Source organism: Pelobates fuscus, chromosome 8 (genome assembly GCF_036172605.1).
Source record: "Pelobates fuscus isolate aPelFus1 chromosome 8, aPelFus1.pri, whole genome shotgun sequence".
In the NCBI taxonomy this organism is placed as follows: Eukaryota; Metazoa; Chordata; class Amphibia; order Anura; family Pelobatidae; genus Pelobates; species Pelobates fuscus.
The window spans coordinates 109208322-109232237 of record NC_086324.1 but is presented as its reverse complement, the minus strand read 5'-3'; positions in this window follow the sequence as shown (position 1 = coordinate 109232237).

The window sequence follows — 23916 nt, the reverse complement described above, 5'->3', positions numbered from 1 at the left end:
GCACTGGGAAAGTGGGCACAGTATCCAATGTGAACCTCACACAGAAGCTGGCAGGCAGGCAACTGCTCTTCTATTACAGTGAAAAAAAGTATTTATTTTAATCTAAAGCTTAAGCTATTGTAAAAACAGATATGAGTGGTGGCACTGGGCAAGTGGGCACAGTATCCAATGTGAACCTCACACAGAAGCTGGCAGGCAGGCAACTGCTCTTCTATTACAGTGAAAAAAAAATATTTCTTTTAAATCTAAAGCTTAACCTATTGTAAAAACAGATATGAGTGGTGGCACTGGGCAAGTGGGCACAGTATCCAATGTGAACCTCACACAGAAGCTGGCAGGCAGGCAACTGCTCTTCTATTACAGTGAAAAAAAATATTTATTTTAATCTAAAGCTTAAGCTATTGTAAAAACAGATATGAGTGGTGGCACTGGGCAAGTGGGCACAGTATCCAATGTGAACCTCACACAGAAGCTGGCAGGCAGGCAACTGCTCTTCTATTACAGTGAAAAAAAAATATTTATTTTAAATCTAAAGCTTAACCTATTGTAAAAACAGATATGAGTGGTGGCACTGGGAAAGTGGGCACAGTATCCAATGTGAACCTCACACAGAAGCTGCCAGGCAGGCAACTGCTCTTCTATTACAGTGAATAAAATATGTTTTTTTATCTAAAGCTTAAGCTATTGTAAAAACAGATATGAGTGGTGGCACTGGGCAAGTGGGCACAGTATCCAATGTGAACCTCACACAGAAGCTGGCAGGCAGGCAACTGCTCTTCTATTACAGTGAAAAAAATTATTTATTTTAAATCTAAAGCTTAACCTATTGTAAAAACAGATATGAGTGGTGGCACTGGGCAAGTGGGCACAGTATCCAATGTGAACCTCACACAGAAGCTGGCAGGCAGGCAACTGCACTTCTATTACAGTGAAAAAAAATATTTATTTTAAATCTAAAGCTTAACCTATTGTAAAAACAGATATGAGTGGTGGCACTGGGAAAGTGGGCACAGTATCCAATGTGAACCTCACACAGAAGCTGGCAGGCAGGCAACTGCTCTTCTATTACAGTGAAAAAAATATTTATTTTAATCTAAAGCTTAAGCTATTGTAAAAACAGATATGAGTGGTGGCACTGGGCAAGTGGGCACAGTATCCAATGTGAACCTCACACAGAAGCTGGCAGGCAGGCAACTGCTCTTCTATTACAGTGAAAAAAAGTATTTATTTTAATCTAAAGCTTAAGCTATTGTAAAAACAGATATGAGTGGTGGCACTGGGCAAGTGGGCACAGTATCCAATGTGAACCTCACACAGAAGCTGGCAGGCAGGCAACTGCTCTTCTATTACAGTGAAAAAAAATATTTATTTTAATCTAAAGCTTAAGCTATTGTAAAAACAGATATGAGTGGTGGCACTGGGCAAGTGGGCACAGTATCCAATGTGAACCTCACACAGAAGCTGGCAGGCAGGCAACTGCTCTTCTATTACAGTGAAAAAAAATTATTTCTTTTAAATCTAAAGCTTAACCTATTGTAAAAACAGATATGAGTGGTGGCACTGGGCAAGTGGGCACAGTATCCAATGTGAACCTCACACAGAAGCTGGCAGGCAGGCAACTGCTCTTCTATTACAGTGAAAAAAAAATATTTATTTTAAATCTAAAGCTTAACCTATTGTGAAAACAGATTGGAGTGGTGGCACTGGGCAAGTGGGCACATTATCCAATGTGAACCTCACACAGAAGCTGGCAGGCAGGCAACTGCTCTTCTATTACAGTGAAAAAAATATTTATTTTAATCTAAAGCTTAAGCTATTGTAAAAACAGATATGAGTGGTGGCACTGGGCAAGTGGGCACAGTATCCAATGTGAACCTCACACAGAAGCTGGCAGGCAGGCAACTGCTCTTCTATTACAGTGAAAAAAAAATATTTCTTTTAAATCTAAAGCTTAACCTATTGTAAAAACAGATATGAGTGGTGGCACTGGGCAAGTGGACACAGTATCCAATGTGAACCTCACACAGAAGCTGGCAGGCAGGCAACTGCTCTTCTATTACAGTGAAAAAAAACATTTATTTTAAATCTAAAGCTTAACCTATTGTAAAAACAGATATGAGTGGTGGCACTGGGCAAGTGGGCACAGTATCCAATGTGAACCTCACACAGAAGCTGGCAGGCAGGCAACTGCTCTTCTATTACAGTGAAAAAAAATATTTATTTTAATCTAAAGCTTAAGCTATTGTAAAAACAGATATGAGTGGTGGCACTGGGCAAGTGGGCACAGTATCCAATGTGAACCTCACACAGAAGCTGGCAGGCAGGCAACTGCTCTTCTATTACAGTGAAAAAAAATATTTATTTTAATCTAAAGCTGAAGCTATTGTAAAAACAGATATGAGTGGTGGCACTGGGCAAGTGGGCACAGTATCCAATGTGAACCTCACACAGAAGCTGGCAGGCAGGCAACTGCTCTTCTATTACAGTGAAAAAAAAATATTTCTTTTAAATCTGAAGCTTAACCTATTGTAAAAACAGATATGAGTGGTGGCACTGGGCAAGTGGGCACAGTATCCAATGTGAACCTCACACAGAAGCTGGCAGGCAGGCAACTGCACTTCTATTACAGTGAAAAAAAATATTTATTTTAAATCTAAAGCTTAACCTATTGTAAAAACAGATATGAGTGGTGGCACTGGGAAAGTGGGCACAGTATCCAATGTGAACCTCACACAGAAGCTGGCAGGCAGGCAACTGCTCTTCTATTACAGTGAAAAAAAGTATTTATTTTAATCTAAAGCTTAAGCTATTGTAAAAACAGATATGAGTGGTGGCACTGGGCAAGTGGGCACAGTATCCAATGTGAACCTCACACAGAAGCTGGCAGGCAGGCAACTGCTCTTCTATTACAGTGAAAAAAAATATTTCTTTTAAATCTAAAGCTTAACCTATTGTAAAAACAGATATGAGTGGTGGCACTGGGCAAGTGGGCACAGTATCCAATGTGAACCTCACACAGAAGCTGGCAGGCAGGCAACTGCTCTTCTATTACAGTGAAAAAAAAATATTTATTTTAAATCTAAAGCTTAACCTATTGTAAAAACAGATATGAGTGGTGGCACTGGGAAAGTGGGCACAGTATCCAATGTGAACCTCACACAGAAGCTGACAGGCAGGCAACTGCTCTTCTATTACAGTGAAAAAAATATTTTTTTTATCTAAAGCTTAAGCTATTGTAAAAACAGATATGAGTGGTGGCACTGGGCAAGTGGGCACAGTATCCAACGTGAACCTCACACAGAAGCTGGCAGGCAGGCAACTGCTCTTCTATTACAGTGAAAAAAAATTATTTCTTTTAAATCTAAAGCTTAACCTATTGTAAAAACAGATATGAGTGGTGGCACTGGGCAAGTGGGCACAGTATCCAATGTGAACCTCACACAGAAGCTGGCAGGCAGGCAACTGCTCTTCTATTACAGTGAAAAAAATGTTTTTTTAATCTAAAGCTTAAGCTATTGTAAAAACAGATATGAGTGGTGGCACTGGGCAAGTGGGCACAGTATCCAATGTGAACCTCACACAGAAGCTGGCAGGCAGGCAACTGCTCTTCTATTACAGTGAAAAAAAATTATTTCTTTTAAATCTAAAGCTTAACCTATTGTAAAAACAGATATGAGTGGTGGCACTGGGCAAGTGGGCACAGTATCCAATGTGAACCTCACACAGAAGCTGGCAGGCAGGCAACTGCTCTTCTATTACAGTGAAAAAAATGTTTTTTTTAATCTAAAGCTTAAGCTATTGTAAAAACAGATATGAGTGGTGGCACTGGGCAAGTGGGCACAGTATCCAATGTGAACCTCACACAGAAGCTGGCAGGCAGGCAACTGCTCTTCTATTACAGTGAAAAAAAAATTATTTCTTTTAAATCTAAAGCTTAACCTATTGTAAAAACAGATATGAGTGGTGGCACTGGGCAAGTGGGCACAGTATCCAATTTGAACCTCACACAGAAGCTGGCAGGCAGGCAACTGCTCTTCTATTACAGTGAAAACAAATATTTCTTTTAAATTTAAAGCTTAACCTATTGTAAAAACAGATATGAGTGGTGGCACTGGGAAAGTGGGCACAGTATCCAATGTGAACCTCACACAGAAGCTGGCAGGCAGGCAACTGCTCTTCTATTACAGTGAAAAAAAATATTTATTTTAATCTAAAGCTTAAGCTATTGTAAAAACAGATATGAGTGGTGGCACTGGGCAAGTGGGCACAGTATCCAATGTGAACCTCACACAGAAGCTGGCAGGCAGGCAACTGCTCTTCTATTACAGTGAAAAAAAAATATTTCTTTTAAATCTGAAGCTTAACCTATTGTAAAAACAGATATGAGTGGTGGCACTGGGCAAGTGGGCACAGTATCCAATGTGAACCTCACACAGAAGCTGGCAGGCAGGCAACTGCACTTCTATTACAGGGAAAAAAAATATTTATTTTAAATCTAAAGCTTAACCTATTGTAAAAACAGATATGAGTGGTGGCACTGGGAAAGTGGGCACAGTATCCAATGTGAACCTCACACAGAAGCTGGCAGGCAGGCAACTGCTCTTCTATTACAGTGAAAAAAAGTATTTATTTTAATCTAAAGCTTAAGCTATTGTAAAAACAGATATGAGTGGTGGCACTGGGCAAGTGGGCACAGTATCCAATGTGAACCTCACACAGAAGCTGGCAGGCAGGCAACTGCTCTTCTATTACAGTGAAAAAAAAAATATTTCTTTTAAATCTGAAGCTTAACCTATTGTAAAAACAGATATGAGTGGTGGCACTGGGCAAGTGGGCACAGTATCCAATGTGAACCTCACACAGAAGCTGGCAGGCAGGCAACTGCACTTCTATTACAGTGAAAAAAAATATTTATTTTAAATCTAAAGCTTAACCTATTGTAAAAACAGATATGAGTGGTGGCACTGGGAAAGTGGGCACAGTATCCAATGTGAACCTCACACAGAAGCTGGCAGGCAGGCAACTGCTCTTCTATTACAGTGAAAAAAAGTATTTATTTTAATCTAAAGCTTAAGCTATTGTAAAAACAGATATGAGTGGTGGCACTGGGCAAGTGGGCACAGTATCCAATGTGAACCTCACACAGAAGCTGGCAGGCAGGCAACTGCTCTTTTATTACAGTGAAAAAAAATATTTCTTTTAAATCTAAAGCTTAACCTATTGTAAAAACAGATATGAGTGGTGGCACTGGGCAAGTGGGCACAGTATCCAATGTGAACCTCACACAGAAGCTGGCAGGCAGGCAACTGCTCTTCTATTACAGTGAAAAAAAAATATTTATTTTAAATCTAAAGCTTAACCTATTGTAAAAACAGATATGAGTGGTGGCACTGGGAAAGTGGGCACAGTATCCAATGTGAACCTCACACAGAAGCTGACAGGCAGGCAACTGCTCTTCTATTACAGTGAAAAAAATATTTTTTTTATCTAAAGCTTAAGCTATTGTAAAAACAGATATGAGTGGTGGCACTGGGCAAGTGGGCACAGTATCCAACGTGAACCTCACACAGAAGCTGGCAGGCAGGCAACTGCTCTTCTATTACAGTGAAAAAAAATTATTTCTTTTAAATCTAAAGCTTAACCTATTGTAAAAACAGATATGAGTGGTGGCACTGGGCAAGTGGGCACAGTATCCAATGTGAACCTCACACAGAAGCTGGCAGGCAGGCAACTGCTCTTCTATTACAGTGAAAAAAATGTTTTTTTAATCTAAAGCTTAAGCTATTGTAAAAACAGATATGAGTGGTGGCACTGGGCAAGTGGGCACAGTATCCAATGTGAACCTCACACAGAAGCTGGCAGGCAGGCAACTGCTCTTCTATTACAGTGAAAAAAAATTATTTCTTTTAAATCTAAAGCTTAACCTATTGTAAAAACAGATATGAGTGGTGGCACTGGGCAAGTGGGCACAGTATCCAATGTGAACCTCACACAGAAGCTGGCAGGCAGGCAACTGCTCTTCTATTACAGTGAAAAAAATGTTTTTTTTAATCTAAAGCTTAAGCTATTGTAAAAACAGATATGAGTGGTGGCACTGGGCAAGTGGGCACAGTATCCAATGTGAACCTCACACAGAAGCTGGCAGGCAGGCAACTGCTCTTCTATTACAGTGAAAAAAAAATTATTTCTTTTAAATCTAAAGCTTAACCTATTGTAAAAACAGATATGAGTGGTGGCACTGGGCAAGTGGGCACAGTATCCAATTTGAACCTCACACAGAAGCTGGCAGGCAGGCAACTGCTCTTCTATTACAGTGAAAACAAATATTTCTTTTAAATTTAAAGCTTAACCTATTGTAAAAACAGATATGAGTGGTGGCACTGGGAAAGTGGGCACAGTATCCAATGTGAACCTCACACAGAAGCTGGCAGGCAGGCAACTGCTCTTCTATTACAGTGAAAAAAAATATTTATTTTAATCTAAAGCTTAAGCTATTGTAAAAACAGATATGAGTGGTGGCACTGGGCAAGTGGGCACAGTATCCAATGTGAACCTCACACAGAAGCTGGCAGGCAGGCAACTGCTCTTCTATTACAGTGAAAAAAAAATATTTCTTTTAAATCTGAAGCTTAACCTATTGTAAAAACAGATATGAGTGGTGGCACTGGGCAAGTGGGCACAGTATCCAATGTGAACCTCACACAGAAGCTGGCAGGCAGGCAACTGCACTTCTATTACAGGGAAAAAAAATATTTATTTTAAATCTAAAGCTTAACCTATTGTAAAAACAGATATGAGTGGTGGCACTGGGAAAGTGGGCACAGTATCCAATGTGAACCTCACACAGAAGCTGGCAGGCAGGCAACTGCTCTTCTATTACAGTGAAAAAAAGTATTTATTTTAATCTAAAGCTTAAGCTATTGTAAAAACAGATATGAGTGGTGGCACTGGGCAAGTGGGCACAGTATCCAATGTGAACCTCACACAGAAGCTGGCAGGCAGGCAACTGCTCTTCTATTACAGTGAAAAAAAAATATTTCTTTTAAATCTAAAGCTTAACCTATTGTAAAAACAGATATGAGTGGTGGCACTGGGCAAGTGGGCACAGTATCCAATGTGAACCTCACACAGAAGCTGGCAGGCAGGCAACTGCTCTTCTATTACAGTGAAAAAAAATATTTATTTTAATCTAAAGCTTAAGCTATTGTAAAAACAGATATGAGTGGTGGCACTGGGCAAGTGGGCACAGTATCCAATGTGAACCTCACACAGAAGCTGGCAGGCAGGCAACTGCTCTTCTATTACAGTGAAAAAAAAATATTTATTTTAAATCTAAAGCTTAACCTATTGTAAAAACAGATATGAGTGGTGGCACTGGGAAAGTGGGCACAGTATCCAATGTGAACCTCACACAGAAGCTGCCAGGCAGGCAACTGCTCTTCTATTACAGTGAATAAAATATGTTTTTTTATCTAAAGCTTAAGCTATTGTAAAAACAGATATGAGTGGTGGCACTGGGCAAGTGGGCACAGTATCCAATGTGAACCTCACACAGAAGCTGGCAGGCAGGCAACTGCTCTTCTATTACAGTGAAAACAATTATTTATTTTAAATCTAAAGCTTAACCTATTGTAAAAACAGATATGAGTGGTGGCACTGGGCAAGTGGGCACAGTATCCAATGTGAACCTCACACAGAAGCTGGCAGGCAGGCAACTGCACTTCTATTACAGTGAAAAAAATATTTATTTTAAATCTAAAGCTTAACCTATTGTAAAAACAGATATGAGTGGTGGCACTGGGAAAGTGGGCACAGTATCCAATGTGAACCTCACACAGAAGCTGGCAGGCAGGCAACTGCTCTTCTATTACAGTGAAAAAAATATTTATTTTAATCTAAAGCTTAAGCTATTGTAAAAACAGATATGAGTGGTGGCACTGGGCAAGTGGGCACAGTATCCAATGTGAACCTCACACAGAAGCTGGCAGGCAGGCAACTGCTCTTCTATTACAGTGAAAAAAAGTATTTATTTTAATCTAAAGCTTAAGCTATTGTAAAAACAGATATGAGTGGTGGCACTGGGCAAGTGGGCACAGTATCCAATGTGAACCTCACACAGAAGCTGGCAGGCAGGCAACTGCTCTTCTATTACAGTGAAAAAAAATATTTATTTTAATCTAAAGCTTAAGCTATTGTAAAAACAGATATGAGTGGTGGCACTGGGCAAGTGGGCACAGTATCCAATGTGAACCTCACACAGAAGCTGGCAGGCAGGCAACTGCTCTTCTATTACAGTGAAAAAAAATTATTTCTTTTAAATCTAAAGCTTAACCTATTGTAAAAACAGATATGAGTGGTGGCACTGGGCAAGTGGGCACAGTATCCAATGTGAACCTCACACAGAAGCTGGCAGGCAGGCAACTGCTCTTCTATTACAGTGAAAAAAAATTATTTCTTTTAAATCTAAAGCTTAACCTATTGTAAAAACAGATATGAGTGGTGGCACTGGGCAAGTGGGCACAGTATCCAATGTGAACCTCACACAGAAGCTGGCAGGCAGGCAACTGCTCTTCTATTACAGTGAAAAAAAAATATTTATTTTAAATCTAAAGCTTAACCTATTGTGAAAACAGATTGGAGTGGTGGCACTGGGCAAGTGGGCACATTATCCAATGTGAACCTCACACAGAAGCTGGCAGGCAGGCAACTGCTCTTCTATTACAGTGAAAAAAATATTTATTTTAATCTAAAGCTTAAGCTATTGTAAAAACAGATATGAGTGGTGGCACTGGGCAAGTGGGCACAGTATCCAATGTGAACCTCACACAGAAGCTGGCAGGCAGGCAACTGCTCTTCTATTACAGTGAAAAAAAATATTTCTTTTAAATCTAAAGCTTAACCTATTGTAAAAACAGATATGAGTGGTGGCACTGGGCAAGTGGACACAGTATCCAATGTGAACCTCACACAGAAGCTGGCAGGCAGGCAACTGCTCTTCTATTACAGTGAAAAAAAGTATTTATTTTAATCTAAAGCTTAAGCTATTGTAAAAACAGATATGAGTGGTGGCACTGGGCAAGTGGGCACAGTATCCAATGTGAACCTCACACAGAAGCTGGCAGGCAGGCAACTGCTCTTCTATTACAGTGAAAAAAAAAATTTCTTTTAAATCTAAAGCTTAACCTATTGTAAAAACAGATATGAGTGGTGGCACTGGGCAAGTGGGCACAGTATCCAATGTGAACCTCACACAGAAGCTGGCAGGCAGGCAACTGCTCTTCTATTACAGTGAAAAAAAATATTTATTTTAATCTAAAGCTTAAGCTATTGTAAAAACAGATATGAGTGGTGGCACTGGGCAAGTGGGCACAGTATCCAATGTGAACCTCACACAGAAGCTGGCAGGCAGGCAACTGCTCTTCTATTACAGTGAAAAAAAATATTTATTTTAATCTAAAGCTTAAGCTATTGTAAAAACAGATATGAGTGGTGGCACTGGGCAAGTGGGCACAGTATCCAATGTGAACCTCACACAGAAGCTGGCAGGCAGGCAACTGCTCTTCTATTACAGTGAAAAAAAAATATTTCTTTTAAATCTGAAGCTTAACCTATTGTAAAAACAGATATGAGTGGTGGCACTGGGCAAGTGGGCACAGTATCCAATGTGAACCTCACACAGAAGCTGGCAGGCAGGCAACTGCACTTCTATTACAGGGAAAAAAATATTTATTTTAAATCTAAAGCTTAACCTATTGTAAAAACAGATATGAGTGGTGGCACTGGGAAAGTGGGCACAGTATCCAATGTGAACCTCACACAGAAGCTGGCAGGCAGGCAACTGCTCTTCTATTACAGTGAAAAAAAGTATTTATTTTAATCTAAAGCTTAAGCTATTGTAAAAACAGATATGAGTGGTGGCACTGGGCAAGTGGGCACAGTATCCAATGTGAACCTCACACAGAAGCTGGCAGGCAGGCAACTGCTCTTCTATTACAGTGAAAAAAAAATATTTCTTTTAAATCTAAAGCTTAACCTATTGTAAAAACAGATATGAGTGGTGGCACTGGGCAAGTGGGCACAGTATCCAATGTGAACCTCACACAGAAGCTGGCAGGCAGGCAACTGCTCTTCTATTACAGTGAAAAAAAATTATTTCTTTTAAATCTAAAGCTTAACCTATTGTAAAAACAGATATAAGTGGTGGCACTGGGCAAGTGGGCACAGTATCCAATGTGAACCTCACACAGAAGCTGGCAGGCAGGCAACTGCTCTTCTATTACAGTGAAAAAAAAATATTTCTTTTAAATCTAAAGCTTAACCTATTGTAAAAACAGATATGAGTGGTGGCACTGGGCAAGTGGGCACAGTATCCAATGTGAACCTCACACAGAAGCTGGCAGGCAGGCAACTGCTCTTCTATTACAGTGAAAAAAATGTTTTTTTAATCTAAAGCTTAAGCTATTGTAAAAACAGATATGAGTGGTGGCACTGGGCAAGTGGGCACAGTATCCAATGTGAACCTCACACAGAAGCTGGCAGGCAGGCAACTGCTCTTCCATTACAGTGAAAAAAAATATTTATTTTAAATCTAAAGCTTAACCTATTGTAAAAACAGATATGAGTGGTGGCACTGGGCAAGTGGGCACAGTATCCAATGTGAACCTCACACAGAAGCTGGCAGGCAGGCAACTGCTCTTCTATTACAGTGAAAACAAATATTTATTTTAATCTAAAGCTTAAGCTATTGTAAAAACAGATATGAGTGGTGGCACTGGGCAAGTGGGCACAGTATCCAATGTGAACCTCACACAGAAGCTGGCAGGCAGGCAACTGCTCTTCTATTACAGTGAAAAAAAGTATTTATTTTAATCTAAAGCTTAAGCTATTGTAAAAACAGATATGAGTGGTGGCACTGGGCAAGTGGGCACAGTATCCAATGTGAACCTCACACAGAAGCTGGCAGGCAGGCAACTGCTCTTCTATTACAGTGAAAAAAAAATATTTCTTTTAAATCTAAAGCTTAACCTATTGTAAAAACAGATATGAGTGGTGGCACTGGGCAAGTGGGCACAGTATCCAATGTGAACCTCACACAGAAGCTGGCAGGCAGGCAACTGCTCTTCTATTACAGTGAAAAAAAAATATTTATTTTAATCTAAAGCTTAAGCTATTGTAAAAACAGATATGAGTGGTGGCACTGGGCAAGTGGGCACAGTATCCAATGTGAACCTCACACAGAAGCTGGCAGGCAGGCAACTGCTCTTCTATTACAGTGAAAAAAAATATTTATTTTAAATCTAAAGCTTAACCTATTGTAAAAACAGATATGAGTGGTGGCACTGGGAAAGTGGGCACAGTATCCAATGTGAACCTCACACAGAAGCTGCCAGGCAGGCAACTGCTCTTCTATTACAGTGAATAAAATATGTTTTTTTATCTAAAGCTTAAGCTATTGTAAAAACAGATATGAGTGGTGGCACTGGGCAAGTGGGCACAGTATCCAATGTGAACCTCACACAGAAGCTGGCAGGCAGGCAACTGCTCTTCTATTACAGTGAAAAAAATTATTTATTTTAAATCTAAAGCTTAACCTATTGTAAAAACAGATATGAGTGGTGGCACTGGGCAAGTGGGCACAGTATCCAATGTGAACCTCACACAGAAGCTGGCAGGCAGGCAACTGCACTTCTATTACAGTGAAAAAAAATATTTATTTTAAATCTAAAGCTTAACTTATTGTAAAAACAGATATGAGTGGTGGCACTGGGAAAGTGGGCACAGTATCCAATGTGAACCTCACACAGAAGCTGGCAGGCAGGCAACTGCTCTTCTATTACAGTGAAAAAAATATTTATTTTAATCTAAAGCTTAAGCTATTGTAAAAACAGATATGAGTGGTGGCACTGGGCAAGTGGGCACAGTATCCAATGTGAACCTCACACAGAAGCTGGCAGGCAGGCAACTGCTCTTCTATTACAGTGAAAAAAAGTATTTATTTTAATCTAAAGCTTAAGCTATTGTAAAAACAGATATGAGTGGTGGCACTGGGCAAGTGGGCACAGTATCCAATGTGAACCTCACACAGAAGCTGGCAGGCAGGCAACTGCTCTTCTATTACAGTGAAAAAAAATATTTATTTTAATCTAAAGCTTAAGCTATTGTAAAAACAGATATGAGTGGTGGCACTGGGCAAGTGGGCACAGTATCCAATGTGAACCTCACACAGAAGCTGGCAGGCAGGCAACTGCTCTTCTATTACAGTGAAAAAAAAAATTTTCTTTTAAATCTAAAGCTTAACCTATTGTAAAAACAGATATGAGTGGTGGCACTGGGCAAGTGGGCACAGTATCCAATGTGAACCTCACACAGAAGCTGGCAGGCAGGCAACTGCTCTTCTATTACAGTGAAAAAAAATTATTTCTTTTAAATCTAAAGCTTAACCTATTGTAAAAACAGATATGAGTGGTGGCACTGGGCAAGTGGGCACAGTATCCAATGTGAACCTCACACAGAAGCTGGCAGGCAGGCAACTGCTCTTCTATTACAGTGAAAAAAAAATATTTATTTTAAATCTAAAGCTTAACCTATTGTGAAAACAGATTGGAGTGGTGGCACTGGGCAAGTGGGCACATTATCCAATGTGAACCTCACACAGAAGCTGGCAGGCAGGCAACTGCTCTTCTATTACAGTGAAAAAAAATATTTATTTTAATCTAAAGCTTAAGCTATTGTAAAAACAGATATGAGTGGTGGCACTGGGCAAGTGGGCACAGTATCCAATGTGAACCTCACACAGAAGCTGGCAGGCAGGCAACTGCTCTTCTATTACAGTGAAAAAAAATATTTATTTTAATCTAAAGCTGAAGCTATTGTAAAAACAGATATGAGTGGTGGCACTGGGCAAGTGGGCACAGTATCCAATGTGAACCTCACACAGAAGCTGGCAGGCAGGCAACTGCTCTTCTATTACAGTGAAAAAAAAATATTTTTTTAATCTAAAGCTTAAGCTATTGTAAAAACAGATATGAGTGGTGGCACTGGGCAAGTGGGCACAGTATCCAATGTGAACCTCACACAGAAGCTGGCAGGCAGGCAACTGCTCTTCTATTACAGTGAAAAAAAATATTTCTTTTAAATCTAAAGCTTAACCTATTGTAAAAACAGATATGAGTGGTGGCACTGGGCAAGTGGACACAGTATCCAATGTGAACCTCACACAGAAGCTGGCAGGCAGGCAACTGCTCTTCTATTACAGTGAAAAAAAACATTTATTTTAAATCTAAAGCTTAACCTATTGTAAAAACAGATATGAGTGGTGGCACTGGGCAAGTGGGCACAGTATCCAATGTGAACCTCACACAGAAGCTGGCAGGCAGGCAACTGCTCTTCTATTACAGTGAAAAAAAATATTTATTTTAATCTAAAGCTTAAGCTATTGTAAAAACAGATATGAGTGGTGGCACTGGGCAAGTGGGCACAGTATCCAATGTGAACCTCACACAGAAGCTGGCAGGCAGGCAACTGCTCTTCTATTACAGTGAAAAAAAATATTTATTTTAATCTAAAGCTGAAGCTATTGTAAAAACAGATATGAGTGGTGGCACTGGGCAAGTGGGCACAGTATCCAATGTGAACCTCACACAGAAGCTGGCAGGCAGGCAACTGCTCTTCTATTACAGTGAAAAAAAAATATTTCTTTTAAATCTGAAGCTTAACCTATTGTAAAAACAGATATGAGTGGTGGCACTGGGCAAGTGGGCACAGTATCCAATGTGAACCTCACACAGAAGCTGGCAGGCAGGCAACTGCACTTCTATTACAGTGAAAAAAATATTTATTTTAAATCTAAAGCTTAACCTATTGTAAAAACAGATATGAGTGGTGGCACTGGGAAAGTGGGCACAGTATACAATGTGAACCTCACACAGAAGCTGGCAGGCAGGCAACTGCTCTTCTATTACAGTGAAAAAAAGTATTTATTTTAATCTAAAGCTTAAGCTATTGTAAAAACAGATATGAGTGGTGGCACTGGGCAAGTGGGCACAGTATCCAATGTGAACCTCACACAGAAGCTGGCAGGCAGGCAACTGCTCTTCTATTACAGTGAAAAAAAAATATTTCTTTTAAATCTAAAGCTTAACCTATTGTAAAAACAGATATGAGTGGTGGCACTGGGCAAGTGGGCACAGTATCCAATGTGAACCTCACACAGAAGCTGGCAGGCAACTGCTCTTCTATTACAGTGAAAAAAAAATATTTATTTTAAATCTAAAGCTTAACCTATTGTAAAAACAGATATGAGTGGTGGCACTGGGAAAGTGGGCACAGTATCCAATGTGAACCTCACACAGAAGCTGACAGGCAGGCAACTGCTCTTCTATTACAGTGAAAAAAATATTTTTTTTTATCTAAAGCTTAAGCTATTGTAAAAACAGATATGAGTGGTGGCACTGGGCAAGTGGGCACAGTATCCAACGTGAACCTCACACAGAAGCTGGCAGGCAGGCAACTGCTCTTCTATTACAGTGAAAAAAAAATATTTCTTTTAAATCTAAAGCTTAACCTATTGTAAAAACAGATATGAGTGGTGGCACTGGGCAAGTGGGCACAGTATCCAATGTGAACCTCACACAGAAGCTGGCAGGCAGGCAACTGCTCTTCTATTACAGTGAAAAAAATGTTTTTTTAATCTAAAGCTTAAGCTATTGTAAAAACAGATATGAGTGGTGGCACTGGGCAAGTGGGCACAGTATCCAATGTGAACCTCACACAGAAGCTGGCAGGCAGGCAACTGCTCTTCTATTACAGTGAAAAAAAAATATTTCTTTTAAATCTAAAGCTTAACCTATTGTAAAAACAGATATGAGTGGTGGCACTGGGCAAGTGGGCACAGTATCCAATGTGAACCTCACACAGAAGCTGGCAGGCAGGCAACTGCTCTTCTATTACAGTGAAAAAAATGTTTTTTTAATCTAAAGCTTAAGCTATTGTAAAAACAGATATGAGTGGTGGCACTGGGCAAGTGGGCACAGTATCCAATGTGAACCTCACACAGAAGCTGGCAGGCAGGCAACTGCTCTTCTATTACAGTGAAAAAAAATTTATTTCTTTTAAATCTAAAGCTTAACCTATTGTACAAACAGATATGAGTGGTGGCACTGGGCAAGTGGGCACAGTATCCAATTTGAACCTCACACAGAAGCTGGCAGGCAGGCAACTGCTCTTCTATTACAGTGAAAACAAATATTTCTTTTAAATTTAAAGCTTAACCTATTGTAAAAACAGATATGAGTGGTGGCACTGGGAAAGTGGGCACAGTATCCAATGTGAACCTCACACAGAAGCTGGCAGGCAGGCAACTGCTCTTCTATTACAGTGAAAAAAAATATTTATTTTAATCTAAAGCTTAAGCTATTGTAAAAACAGATATGAGTGGTGGCACTGGGCAAGTGGGCACAGTATCCAATGTGAACCTCACACAGAAGCTGGCAGGCAGGCAACTGCTCTTCTATTACAGTGAAAAAAAATATTTATTTTAATCTAAAGCTTAAGCTATTGTAAAAACAGATATGAGTGGTGGCACTGGGCAAGTGGGCACAGTATCCAATGTGAACCTCACACAGAAGCTGGCAGGCAGGCAACTGCTCTTCTATTACAGTGAAAAAAATTATTTCTTTTAAATCTAAAGCTTAAGCTATTGTAAAAACAGATATGAGTGGTGGCACTGGTCAAGTGGGCACAGTATCCAATGTGAACCTCACACAGAAGCTGGCAGGCAGGCAACTGCTCTTCTATTACAGTGAAAAAAAATATTTATTTTAAATCTAAAGCTTAAGCTATTGTAAAAACAGATATGAGTGGTGGCACTGGGCAAGTGGGCACAGTATCCAATGTGAACCTCACACAGAAGCTGCCAGGCAGGCAACTGCTCTTCTATTACAGTGAAAAAAATTATTTATTTTAAATCTAAAGCTTAACCTATTGTAAAAACAGATATGAGTGGTGGCACTGGGCAAGTGGGCACAGTATCCAATGTGAACCTCACACAGAAGCTGGCAGGCAGGCAACTGCACTTCTATTACAGTGAAAAAAAATATTTATTTTAAATCTAAAGCTTAACCTATTGTAAAAACAGATATGAGTGGTGGCACTGGGAAAGTGGGCACAGTATCCAATGTGAACCTCACACAGAAGCTGGCAGGCAGGCAACTGCTCTTCTATTACAGTGAAAAAAATATTTATTTTAATCTAAAGCTTAAGCTATTGTAAAAACAGATATGAGTGGTGGCACTGGGCAAGTGGGCACAGTATCCAATGTGAACCTCACACAGAAGCTGGCAGGCAGGCAACTGCTCTTCTATTACAGTGAAAAAAAGTATTTATTTTAATCTAAAGCTTAAGCTATTGTAAAAACAGATATGAGTGGTGGCACTGGGCAAGTGGGCACAGTATCCAATGTGAACCTCACACAGAAGCTGGCAGGCAGGCAACTGCTCTTCTATTACAGTGAAAAAAAATATTTATTTTAATCTAAAGCTTAAGCTATTGTAAAAACAGATATGAGTGGTGGCACTGGGCAAGTGGGCACAGTATCCAATGTGAACCTCACACAGAAGCTGGCAGGCAGGCAACTGCTCTTCTATTACAGTGAAAAAAAATTATTTCTTTTAAATCTAAAGCTTAACCTATTGTAAAAACAGATATGAGTGGTGGCACTGGGCAAGTGGGCACAGTATCCAATGTGAACCTCACACAGAAGCTGGCAGGCAGGCAACTGCTCTTCTATTACAGTGAAAAAAAATTATTTCTTTTAAATCTAAAGCTTAACCTATTGTAAAAACAGATATGAGTGGTGGCACTGGGCAAGTGGGCACAGTATCCAATGTGAACCTCACACAGAAGCTGGCAGGCAGGCAACTGCTCTTCTATTACAGTGAAAAAAATATATTTATTTTAAATCTAAAGCTTAACCTATTGTGAAAACAGATTGGAGTGGTGGCACTGGGCAAGTGGGCACATTATCCAATGTGAACCTCACACAGAAGCTGGCAGGCAGGCAACTGCTCTTCTATTACAGTGAAAAAAATATTTATTTTAATCTAAAGCTTAAGCTATTGTAAAAACAGATATGAGTGGTGGCACTGGGCAAGTGGGCACAGTATCCAATGTGAACCTCACACAGAAGCTGGCAGGCAGGCAACTGCTCTTCTATTACAGTGAAAAAAAATATTTCTTTTAAATCTAAAGCTTAACCTATTGTAAAAACAGATATGAGTGGTGGCACTGGGCAAGTGGACACAGTATCCAATGTGAACCTCACACAGAAGCTGGCAGGCAGGCAACTGCTCTTCTATTACAGTGAAAAAAAAACATTTATTTTAAATCTAAAGCTTAACCTATTGTAAAAACAGATATGAGTGGTGGCACTGGGCAAGTGGGCACAGTATCCAATGTGAACCTCACACAGAAGCTGGCAGGCAGGCAACTGCTCTTCTATTACAGTGAAAAAAATATTTATTTTAATCTAAAGCTTAAGCTATTGTAAAAACAGATATGAGTGGTGGCACTGGGCAAGTGGGCACAGTATCCAATGTGAACCTCACACAGAAGCTGGCAGGCAGGCAACTGCTCTTCTATTACAGTGAAAAAAAATATTTATTTTAATCTAAAGCTTAAGCTATTGTAAAAACAGATATGAGTGGTGGCACTGGGCAAGTGGGCACAGTATCCAATGTGAACCTCACACAGAAGCTGGCAGGCAGGCAACTGCTCTTCTATTACAGTGAAAAAAAATATTTCTTTTAAATCTGAAGCTTAACCTATTGTAAAAACAGATATGAGTGGTGGCACTGGGCAAGTGGGCACAGTATCCAATGTGAACCTCACACAGAAGCTGGCAGGCAGGCAACTGCACTTCTATTACAGGGAAAAAAAATATTTATTTTAAATCTAAAGCTTAACCTATTGTAAAAACAGATATGAGTGGTGGCACTGGGAAAGTGGGCACAGTATCCAATGTGAACCTCACACAGAAGCTGGCAGGCAGGCAACTGCTCTTCTATTACAGTGAAAAAAAGTATTTATTTTAATCTAAAGCTTAAGCTATTGTAAAAACAGATATGAGTGGTGGCACTGGGCAAGTGGGCACAGTATCCAATGTGAACCTCACACAGAAGCTGGCAGGCAGGCAACTGCTCTTCTATTACAGTGAAAAAAAAATATTTCTTTTAAATCTAAAGCTTAACCTATTGTAAAAACAGATATGAGTGGTGGCACTGGGCAAGTGGGCACAGTATCCAATGTGAACCTCACACAGAAGCTGGCAGGCAGGCAACTGCTCTTCTATTACAGTGAAAAAAAATTATTTCTTTTAAATCTAAAGCTTAACCTATTGTAAAAACAGATATGAGTGGTGGCACTGGGCAAGTGGGCACAGTATCCAATGTGAACCTCACACAGAAGCTGGCAGGCAGGCAACTGCTCTTCTATTACAGTGAAAAAAAAATATTTCTTTTAAATCTAAAGCTTAACCTATTGTAAAAACAGATATGAGTGGTGGCACTGGGCAAGTGGGCACAGTATCCAATGTGAACCTCACACAGAAGCTGGCAGGCAGGCAACTGCTCTTCTATTACAGTGAAAAAAATGTTTTTTTAATCTAAAGCTTAAGCTATTGTAAAAACAGATATGAGTGGTGGCACTGGGCAAGTGGGCACAGTATCCAATGTGAACCTCACACAGAAGCTGGCAGGCAGGCAACTGCTCTTCCATTACAGTGAAAAAAAATATTTATTTTAAATCTAAAGCTTAACCTATTGTAAAAACAGATATGAGTGGTGGCACTGGGCAAGTGGGCACAGTATCCAATGTGAACCTCACACAGAAGCTGGCAGGCAGGCAACTGCTCTTCTATTACAGTGAAAACAAATATTTATTTTAATCTAAAGCTTAAGCTATTGTAAAAACAGATATGAGTGGTGGCACTGGGCAAGTGGGCACAGTATCCAATGTGAACCTCACACAGAAGCTGGCAGGCAGGCAACTGCTCTTCTATTACAGTGAAAAAAAGTATTTATTTTAATCTAAAGCTTAAGCTATTGTAAAAACAGATATGAGTGGTGGCACTGGGCAAGTGGGCACAGTATCCAATGTGAACCTCACACAGAAGCTGGCAGGCAGGCAACTGCTCTTCTATTACAGTGAAAAAAAAATATTTCTTTTAAATCTAAAGCTTAACCTATTGTAAAAACAGATATGAGTGGTGGCACTGGGCAAGTGGGCACAGTATCCAATGTGAACCTCACACAGAAGCTGGCAGGCAGGCAACTGCTCTTCTATTACAGTGAAAAAAAATATTTATTTTAATCTAAAGCTTAAGCTATTGTAAAAACAGATATGAGTGGTGGCACTGGGCAAGTGGGCACAGTATCCAATGTGAACCTCACACAGAAGCTGGCAGGCAGGCAACTGCTCTTCTATTACAGTGAAAAAAAAATATTTATTTTAAATCTAAAGCTTAACCTATTGTAAAAACAGATATGAGTGGTGGCACTGGGAAAGTGGGCACAGTATCCAATGTGAACCTCACACAGAAGCTGCCAGGCAGGCAACTGCTCTTCTATTACAGTGAATAAAATATGTTTTTTTATCTAAAGCTTAAGCTATTGTAAAAACAGATATGAGTGGTGGCACTGGGCAAGTGGGCACAGTATCCAATGTGAACCTCACACAGAAGCTGGCAGGCAGGCAACTGCTCTTCTATTACAGTGAAAAAAATTATTTATTTTAAATCTAAAGCTTAACCTATTGTAAAAACAGATATGAGTGGTGGCACTGGGCAAGTGGGCACAGTATCCAATGTGAACCTCACACAGAAGCTGGCAGGCAGGCAACTGCACTTCTATTACAGTGAAAAAAAATATTTATTTTAAATCTAAAGCTTAACCTATTGTAAAAACAGATATGAGTGGTGGCACTGGGAAAGTGGGCACAGTATCCAATGTGAACCTCACACAGAAGCTGGCAGGCAGGCAACTGCTCTTCTATTACAGTGAAAAAAATATTTATTTTAATCTAAAGCTTAAGCTATTGTAAAAACAGATATGAGTGGTGGCACTGGGCAAGTGGGCACAGTATCCAATGTGAACCTCACACAGAAGCTGGCAGGCAGGCAACTGCTCTTCTATTACAGTGAAAAAAAGTATTTATTTTAATCTAAAGCTTAAGCTATTGTAAAAACAGATATGAGTGGTGGCACTGGGCAAGTGGGCACAGTATCCAATGTGAACCTCACACAGAAGCTGGCAGGCAGGCAACTGCTCTTCTATTACAGTGAAAAAAATATTTATTTTAATCTAAAGCTTAAGCTATTGTAAAAACAGATATGAGTGGTGGCACTGGGCAAGTGGGCACAGTATCCAATGTGAACCTCACACAGAAGCTGGCAGGCAGGCAACTGCTCTTCTATTACAGTGAAAAAAAAAATTTCTTTTAAATCTAAAGCTTAACCTATTGTAAAAACAGATATGAGTGGTGGCACTGGGCAAGTGGGCACAGTATCCAATGTGAACCTCACACAGAAGCTGGCAGGCAGGCAACTGCTCTTCTATTACAGTGAAAAAAAATATTTATTTTAATCTAAAGCTTAAGCTATTGTAAAAACAGATATGAGTGGTGGCACTGGGCAAGTGGGCACAGTATCCAATGTGAACCTCACACAGAAGCTGGCAGGCAGGCAACTGCTCTTCTATTACAGTGAAAAAAAAATATTTCTTTTAAATCTAAAGCTTAACCTATTGTAAAAACAGATATGAGTGGTGGCACTGGGCAAGTGGGCACAGTATCCAATGTGAACCTCACACAGAAGCTGGCAGGCAGGCAACTGCTCTTCTATTACAGTGAAAAAAAAATATTTCTTTTAAATCTAAAGCTTAACCTATTGTAAAAACAGATATGAGTGGTGGCACTGGGCAAGTGGGCACAGTATCCAATGTGAACCTCACACAGAAGCTGGCAGGCAGGCAACTGCTCTTCTATTACAGTGAAAAAAAAATATTTCTTTTAAATCTAAAGCTTAACCTATTGTAAAAACAGATATGAGTGGTGGCACTGGGCAAGTGGGCACAGTATCCAATGTGAACCTCACACAGAAGCTGGCAGGCAGGCAACTGCTCTTCTATTACAGTGAAAAAAATGTTTTTTTAATCTAAAGCTTAAGCTATTGTAAAAACAGATATGAGTGGTGGCACTGGGCAAGTGGGCACAGTATCCAATGTGAACCTCACACAGAAGCTGGCAGGCAGGCAACTGCTCTTCCATTACAGTGAAAAAAAATATTTATTTTAAATCTAAAGCTTAACCTATTGTAAAAACAGATATGAGTGGTGGCACTGGGCAAGTGGGCACAGTATCCAATGTGAACCTCACACAGAAGCTGGCAGGCAGGCAACTGCTCTTCTATTACAGTGAAAACAAATATTTATTTTAATCTAAAGCTTAAGCTATTGTAAAAACAGATATGAGTGGTGGCACTGGGCAAGTGGGCACAGTATCCAATGTGAACCTCACACAGAAGCTGGCAGGCAGGCAACTGCTCTTCTATTACAGTGAAAAAAAGTATTTATTTTAATCTAAAGCTTAAGCTATTGTAAAAACAGATATGAGTGGTGGCACTGGGCAAGTGGGCACAGTATCCAATGTGAACCTCACACAGAAGCTGGCAGGCAGGCAACTGCTCTTCTATTACAGTGAAAAAAAAATATTTCTTTTAAATCTAAAGCTTAACCTATTGTAAAAACAGATATGAGTGGTGGCACTGGGCAAGTGGGCACAGTATCCAATGTGAACCTCACACAGAAGCTGGCAGGCAGGCAACTGCTCTTCTATTACAGTGAAAAAAAATATTTATTTTAATCTAAAGCTTAAGCTATTGTAAAAACAGATATGAGTGGTGGCACTGGGCAAGTGGGCACAGTATCCAATGTGAACCTCACACAGAAGCTGGCAGGCAGGCAACTGCTCTTCTATTACAGTGAAAAAAAAATATTTATTTTAAATCTAAAGCTTAACCTATTGTAAAAACAGATATGAGTGGTGGCACTGGGAAAGTGGGCACAGTATCCAATGTGAACCTCACACAGAAGCTGCCAGGCAGGCAACTGCTCTTCTATTACAGTGAATAAAATATGTTTTTTTATCTAAAGCTTAAGCTATTGTAAAAACAGATATGAGTGGTGGCACTGGGCAAGTGGGCACAGTATCCAATGTGAACCTCACACAGAAGCTGGCAGGCAGGCAACTGCTCTTCTATTACAGTGAAAAAAATTATTTATTTTAAATCTAAAGCTTAACCTATTGTAAAAACAGATATGAGTGGTGGCACTGGGCAAGTGGGCACAGTATCCAATGTGAACCTCACACAGAAGCTGGCAGGCAGGCAACTGCACTTCTATTACAGTGAAAAAAAATATTTATTTTAAATCTAAAGCTTAACCTATTGTAAAAACAGATATGAGTGGTGGCACTGGGAAAGTGGGCACAGTATCCAATGTGAACCTCACACAGAAGCTGGCAGGCAGGCAACTGCTCTTCTATTACAGTGAAAAAAATATTTATTTTAATCTAAAGCTTAAGCTATTGTAAAAACAGATATGAGTGGTGGCACTGGGCAAGTGGGCACAGTATCCAATGTGAACCTCACACAGAAGCTGGCAGGCAGGCAACTGCTCTTCTATTACAGTGAAAAAAAGTATTTATTTTAATCTAAAGCTTAAGCTATTGTAAAAACAGATATGAGTGGTGGCACTGGGCAAGTGGGCACAGTATCCAATGTGAACCTCACACAGAAGCTGGCAGGCAGGCAACTGCTCTTCTATTACAGTGAAAAAAATATTTATTTTAATCTAAAGCTTAAGCTATTGTAAAAACAGATATGAGTGGTGGCACTGGGCAAGTGGGCACAGTATCCAATGTGAACCTCACACAGAAGCTGGCAGGCAGGCAACTGCTCTTCTATTACAGTGAAAAAAAAAATTTCTTTTAAATCTAAAGCTTAACCTATTGTAAAAACAGATATGAGTGGTGGCACTGGGCAAGTGGGCACAGTATCCAATGTGAACCTCACACAGAAGCTGGCAGGCAGGCAACTGCTCTTCTATTACAGTGAAAAAAAATATTTATTTTAATCTAAAGCTTAAGCTATTGTAAAAACAGATATGAGTGGTGGCACTGGGCAAGTGGGCACAGTATCCAATGTGAACCTCACACAGAAGCTGGCAGGCAGGCAACTGCTCTTCTATTACAGTGAAAAAAAGTATTTATTTTAATCTAAAGCTTAAGCTATTGTAAAAACAGATATGAGTGGTGGCACTGGGCAAGTGGGCACAGTATCCAATGTGAACCTCACACAGAAGCTGGCAGGCAGGCAACTGCTCTTCTATTACAGTGAAAAAAAAATATTTCTTTTAAATCTAAAGCTTAACCTATTGTAAAAACAGATATGAGTGGTGGCACTGGGCAAGTGGGCACAGTATCCAATGTGAACCTCACACAGAAGCTGGCAGGCAGGCAACTGCTCTTCTATTACAGTGAAAAAAAATATTTATTTTAATCTAAAGCTTAAGCTATTGTAAAAACAGATATGAGTGGTGGCACTGGGCAAGTGGGCACAGTATCCAATGTGAACCTCACACAGAAGCTGGCAGGCAGGCAACTGCTCTTCTATTACAGTGAAAAAAAAATATTTATTTTAAATCTAAAGCTTAACCTATTGTAAAAACAGATATGAGTGGTGGCACTGGGAAAGTGGGCACAGTATCCAATGTGAACCTCACACAGAAGCTGCCAGGCAGGCAACTGCTCTTCTATTACAGTGAATAAAATATGTTTTTTTTATCTAAAGCTTAAGCTATTGTAAAA